This window comes from Sturnira hondurensis, unplaced genomic scaffold, assembly GCF_014824575.4.
Source record: "Sturnira hondurensis isolate 20B ecotype Veracruz unplaced genomic scaffold, ASM1482457v3 Scaffold0011087, whole genome shotgun sequence".
NCBI lineage: Eukaryota > Metazoa > Chordata > Mammalia > Chiroptera > Phyllostomidae > Sturnira > Sturnira hondurensis.
In genome coordinates this window covers 70909-76929 of record NW_028083718.1, presented here as the reverse complement: position 1 = coordinate 76929, position 6021 = coordinate 70909, and positions in this window count along the sequence as shown.

Sequence of the window (6021 nt, the reverse complement as noted above, 5' to 3'; positions counted from 1 at the left end):
ATTATTCAGATATTATTATGTTTCATATTATCTTGCATTTCTCTTAGTCCCTCTTCATTCTTTTTGAGTCTCTTTTCCCCTTTTGCTCTTTCTGGGAGATTCTTTCTACTGTGTCCTCCAACTCACTGATCCGATCTTCTGACTCATCGATCCTGCTTTTCATTCCTTCTACTGTGTTCTTCAGTTCCGAAATTGTATTCTTCATTTCCTCTTGGCCTTTGCTGATAGTTTCTATTTTCTTTTTCATGTTGATATAGTTTGCAAAGAGCTCATTGTAACTCCCCTCTAGTTTCTGGTAGCCCCCCTCTAGTTTCTGGTAGCTCATTGTGAGCTCTTTGAATTTCCTGATAACTATTGATTTGAATTCAATATCTGATAGCTGACTTGCCTCTCTTTCATCTAACATTATTTCTGAGACTTCCACCTTTTCTTTCATTTGGGCATTGTTTCTTTGTCTTCCCATTGCTTATGAGACTCTTCTTGTTAGCTTCACCTTCTAAAATTGATCCGTTCTGACTCCCTAGGTTTATGGTGTGAACTTCTGTGGTAGAATTCCCGTGAAATTCAGTGATGCAGTCTCCTGCAAGTATCTTGATGTTCTCTGCTTCAACCTACTCCTTTCTTTGTGTGTGTGTGATCAGACTTTCTTGGCTCCCGCTGAGTCCTCTGTGGCAGATGCCCCTACGCTGGACGTAGACAGAAGCCTCTGGGCCCTGGAAGCTGCAGCAGCAGCAGCTCCGAGGTCTTGTTTTAAATTTAATTTAATGCTTTCAAACAATATATGAGCTATGTATTCTTAGTTTCACTTTGCACATTAGTATTTAGGAGCTTAGAGAATTCAAAAAGTTTGCCCAAAGCTCCAGTGTGAACTTCAGTCTCAGCTCCACCCAGCATAAATACAGGCAGACCTGTAGTGCACTCCACACACCCAGGCTATACACAACAGCTGTTTTTGAGGACTTACAGGAACTCTAGTGTTCAAATCACTTGTGCTTACTCAATTCTTATGTGGAGTGCTTGGCAGAGATACTTGCTTCTCCAGGAGCGGACAGTGGTTTCTGTCCCTGCACTGGGTCAATGCTGGTCAGCAGAATTATTCTTCTAGACAATTTCTTGAACATAGATTCATCACTAAATGGTTTCCTTGGCATTGCCTTTAATTTAAGAGTCACATACCAAAGAATAATATGCACTTATTTTAATTCTTATTACATATTTTCTCATATGTGGCTTTTATCACTACTTCAACAAGTCTTGGATATACTTTGGGGGAATGAATATTACAGGGGGAAAAGAGGGCCTATATGTATACTAAATTGAACTAGAACCCATGCCTTAAGGAAGTTTTCCTTCAAACTTTTCTCTGATAGTGAGAGTGAGGCATATGGGATGATGAGATATGGGACAACTTCTGTCAGAAACATAGGTAAACATTAAAGGAAATGACACTAATTCACAAATCTATAGAACTTGGCAAGGACACTTGTATTTTGGATTCGTTGGACCCCAAAGTTCTATTGAAATAAAAAATGTACCACTGGCAACGAGTTGTCTTTGTTTTCCTGATCTGTAACATGCCATACCAGGGTGGCGCAGTGGCCATGGCACATATGGATGTTCACTAACATGGCACATATGGATGCTTTGTGAGCACCTAAGACCAGATTTGTGAATGTGGGATTATGGCCATGCTGTCAATTTTCTCCTCAGATGTCTTCACATTTGACAACTCAGGATAAATTATCTTCAGTGTTCATCGTCCAAATCTAGTATAAGTTGTAATTGTGAGATCATTCACCCAGCAAATTATCAGAGGACCCTGAGGACCATGAAACTTTCAAGATAAATCAGGTATGATCCAGCTTCTCACAGAACTCACAATGCAGAGGTCAGGTAGGCTTAACAAAAAACTCCAAAGAAAAAGATGACTTGGGACTTATTAGCACTCAGAGAAGGAAGCTATTACTTCTTCCTACATGGATGCACATTGGAAGTCAGTTGCAGATGGGTGAGTTTCCACTGAGTAGTGTGCAATCTCTATGAAGTCCTTATGGTTTTGAAATACTTATTTTTTCAATTATGAAATGTGATGCTCCACAGGGATGGCAGCTACTTTCCTTGACTGGATCCCTGTGATGCTGGGGAGCCTATATCGTCAACCATGTAGGGCCATTCACTGTACAAATAGCCTGTACACTGATAATCTGCCCTCAGTCAGAGAAGAAAAGAACTGTGGCTGAAATCATCAATCTGCTGAAATATATAGTACAAATATGTACTGGATACATATATCTGTTGTATATTTATACAATGGTATCACTGTTATAAAACTGTGATAGTCTTAACAAATTTTGAAGCACTTTAGAGGAGGTACGGATTGGAGTGCACTACCAAGGATACAGTGATCTCATGCATAAAACCAAACATTTCTGTAAGTTGGAATCTCTTGGCATGTTCCTAATCTTACCTGCATTTGTGCCCATGGGGAAGATTTCCTTGTCAACAGACTTTGGGAAATACTCACCCTCTGCCTTCTTCTGAAGGCCACCCCAGAACGCTTCACTGCAAGATAATGAAAAGTCAGGGTGTCAATAGGTATGTGTTTGCAAAATCTGGAGATGCTAATTAGGGGCACAAAATTCTGAACCAGAGACTAGTTCGCAGCTAATACAAGGACAACCAAAAAATGTTTTCAGAGCTATCACTATGGCCTATGCTTGTCTTGTGGGCATTGTCTATCACTATTCCAATACTGAATTTCAACAAAACTTATCTGGGCTTTTCCCTTTTTTCATAAGCTATCTCTGTAAATAAATTGGGCTTTCAGGACAAAAATATAATAAAGGTCATATAGCCTTGCACACACTCCATTTGTGTAACAAGACCCTTTCTACAGCCTCACTTTCTCTTTCCAACTGTACTGGCCAAGGCTCATGGCTCAGTGAGTGGCTTGTCTCCTTTATTTCTTACCTTTTTACTACCTAATTTAACCAATAGATTCTGTTCGAACTCAGAAATCCCCAGGAACCAAGTCTCTAGTGTCTTTACCACAACAACAAAATTTCCATCAAGTTAAAGATACCATCTTGACTTCAGCTGTGTTTCAAGTCCAGACCCATGAAAGCAGATCAGTCCTACCTAGCACTTACTCACAAAAACAGAGAGGATGATGACATGGCTGATACAAGGAAGTGATACAAACATCGAGTAGTACCGCTTGTGCCTACAACCTCAACTCTAATTACCATGATTAGTAATTTTACCCACATAACTTTGAGGTCACCATCTGGCAGTCAATTCTTACAGCAGTGCTCGCTGGCCAGAACAATCACATTCCCTACTGGTGACAGATATTCTGAAGAAGGTGTGTGTATTATACATTTTTATTTTTGATACACTTACTGCTTGTCAATATATGTATAAGTATGCATAATTACTGTACACATTTACAAAATTTACACGAATAGCCCCTTATTTTACAGCACTCTGATCTGCATTTTGTTTGATTGTTGAATAGCAGTGACTTCTCTTGCCACATACAGAGATGCAGCTTGACCTAAGTAATGCAGGTCCACATCAAGAGGAGAGCCCTGTTTCTCTGGGCCCTCACCTTGCTGTCTCAGAATATATTCTTCATCAGAAGCCTCGCTGTCTTCCACCAGGACCAATGTGTAAAGCCAGCATTGACACATGTAAGCTGGATGGGGCTCGGGGACCTGGATAGAACAGAAGCTCTTTTCCTGAAAGTGAAGGGCTTGAGGAAGTATTATCCACCACAAAGCCATTGTAATTGATGCCAATGGGTTGGTGAAGATCCAGGGCAAAGGGCACTGTGAGCTCTGCTCTTACACAAAGGCACAAAATTCCTGCAGGTTGGTGTCCACACATAAGAGAGCTGGAAGCAGATAGAGCTACCTAAAGCAGAGCCAGCCTAGTAGTCTATCATGTTTACCAGGCATCACTGCTCCAGAACCTTTGCTCTGTCCGCTTCCCCCAACCCCTCCCTTATTGCAAAGGCTACAAGGCCAATGGTAACTACTTTTCATGTTCCTGTATGGGCTTTTCTCCCAGTTTCCCATCGCTTCCCACTTTTCCCACAGAATACTTTCTTCTGTGATCAGCAATGTCCTTCTGAATGTCTTTGCTTTGGGGAACATAGTAAATTTCATCAACAATTCAGTAGTGTCAGCGAGAATGGAGAGAGGGCCTTCTCTTCCCCCTCGGTGCAAGGAGTAGGCTGAAGCTACTGGTGGTCTCTGCTCAGTGAAGAGGAAGCTCTCTGTCCCTCTATCTCTGTCCAGGTTCCCTCAGGACCCCAGGCCTGCTCCAGTTTTGCCAGCATTGCTGTGCAAGCTTGAGTCCCATCATTCCCAAGATTATTCCACCCTATGCCCAGAGAGGTCCATCCCATCATATGGGTGTGGGCACAGCACTGGGGCAGCTCTTTCACCACTGCTGTCCCTCCGAGTGGTTTCCTGGTTCCTAAGGGAGGGAACTCCGTGCTCTCTCTCAGGTTTGCAGTGCAAACCTGTGACCCCAAACCTTGTTTTCTTACACAGCCAGTGAACTCTGCATAAGGACTGAGAGTGCTGAACCCCTGCCCACACATCTGCATAATGCTGTAACATCTCTGTCCCCAGCTCCTCAACAAATAGTGCCATTTGTGCGTGAGATCTCTCTGTGTCTTTTCCCAGGTGGCCTCACACTGGTCCTGAGATTTCTAGTTTTGTTATACTTCCTGTCCCCCTGCCCCCACATAATGCATCTGCACATACTCAGAGAGGACCAGTGCTGCTCCCAGGTGTTGGCACAATTCCAAGGTAATTGGAATCACCTTGCTTGCTTACCAGCTTTGTACCTCCTGGTTAGCTCCCTGATACCTGATACCTTAGTCCTCCTGATACCTTAAAGCACATTCTGCCTTCTCCCAGCTGCCATAATTAGGCCCTGCCATGAGGAACACTGTTCACACCCACACCTAGTGCAATCCAAACAAGGGAAGAGGCTCTACCTGTCATGTCTGCTGCCTGCTGATCACTAATGCATCACTGTGAAGAGCCTGTTTCTTTGAGTAGAGTCCCTGGTCCCTGAGACCACCCTGAAAATTCTCCCCATAGATCTCACAGCAACATAAAAGCCCAGGTCCTCCTTCCACATGGTTCACTCTGCATAAGCACATGGGGAGGTGGGATGGACTAGGGGCCTAGTGACAGTGGAGATCTGAAACAGCTCTACACCATCCCTGGCCCCAAGATTTTCAAAGACATAAGCACTCACTGTCGGCTCTTCACCATTCTCACCGCTTCTTCCTCAGTGAGCTACTGTGGCACGATATCACTGTTCCTGTTCCCCAGGCCCTGAGGATGAAGATACTCAGGAAGGAGAAATACTGGATATTATTGAACACCTTTCTCTTCTTTTGGCCGACTATCCAGCGAGGGAAGAGTAGGGGCCTAAAAGGACTAGGGTATAAATAGGGCATAAGCTGCCTGGAAACACAAAGCAGCGTGTGCACTATTCCTGCCCTAACCCTATCACAGCCACCTCAAGAGAAGCTTGTTCTCTAGAGCCAAGGCTGTCCTGACATTTCTTGGGGTCTGTGATGGTGATAAAAAATGCAACCTTACCAGGAAAGGGGGTCTGGACTTCAACCGGCTGAAACAGTCTCTAGGACATGGAAATCTCTCAGGACTCAGGACTCAAGGCCCTTCAGGAAATCTGGGGCAATTCGTTCTGAGGGCATGTACAGTGCTTAGGGGACCTCTGAGGCTGAACAGATTTGGGGCCTCTCCGTGTATGGGCTTTTGGTCAGCTGACACTGCATCTCCAGGACACAGGCATTCAGGGTCTCTGAGTATGGGGAGATTAGGTGTTTCTGTGATATCAGAGGGTAGAGTGGCCTTAGATGAATGTATTGGTCTGTTTTATGGTACTTGGGAGTCTACCATCTTGGGGAATCAAGAGTTTTCCTGGACGAGTTGTTTTGGTGTCCTCCATGTAAGCAGACAGGTGGGGCCCTGG